Source organism: Corvus brachyrhynchos, unplaced genomic scaffold (genome assembly GCF_000691975.1).
Source record: "Corvus brachyrhynchos isolate BGI_N302 unplaced genomic scaffold, ASM69197v1 scaffold344, whole genome shotgun sequence".
Taxonomy (NCBI): domain Eukaryota; kingdom Metazoa; phylum Chordata; class Aves; order Passeriformes; family Corvidae; genus Corvus; species Corvus brachyrhynchos.
The window spans coordinates 17,283-17,894 of NW_008237607.1; the positions used below are offsets into that span (position 1 = coordinate 17,283).

The following is a 612-nucleotide window of genomic DNA, read 5'->3' on the forward strand; positions in this document are numbered from 1 at the left end:
GGGGTCTCTTTTTCCTGGCGGAGGGAGCGGCGCGGAGGGGTCTGGGACGGGCGCGGGGCGCAGCGCGAGCCGGTCCCATGGTGTAATGGTGAGCACTCTGGACTCTGAATCCAGCGATCCGAGTTCGAATCTCGGTGGGACCTGCGCCTCCTTTTGCGGTCCCCCCTCCCCTGTCCTGCCGTGGACGGGAACGGGGGGTCCCTGCTTGTCATGGGGACCGCAGGGGACACTCGCGTGAGGGCTCTGTGCCCCGGGTCTGCCTATACAGGGGTGGGACATCCCCGCTTCTCCCCTCTTTGGGGACCGTGTGGGACACCCCACCGGGGACTTCCTGTGACCTCCGACAGATGACACCTCACTGGCGAGCTCGTGACATCCCCTCGCCGCGGTGGCACTTTTGACCGCGGTAACCCCAAACACGCATGATCTCAGAATTGCGAAACGGCCATGAGCAAAGGACGGTACCCCGGCAACTGCGAAAAAAATCCTCGGGGTGGTTTGGCAGCAAATCGGAGGCGAAGGTGAGGCCGTGCCCAACCTGCTTTTTCTTGGGAAAGGAACGGGAAGATTAATGATCCAGTGATTATGCCCAGGCTGGGCGTTCCGGCATTC

General features: G+C 62.7%; 1 non-coding gene across 1 annotated transcript; it reads left to right on the forward strand.

The window, feature by feature from the left end:
- The first annotated feature begins 71 nt into the window (after nt 1-71).
- Nucleotides 72-143, forward strand: TRNAQ-CUG. The gene has a single exon. It is a non-coding gene; the product is annotated as a tRNA-Gln (tRNA).
- Nucleotides 144-612: the final 469 nt, after the last annotated feature.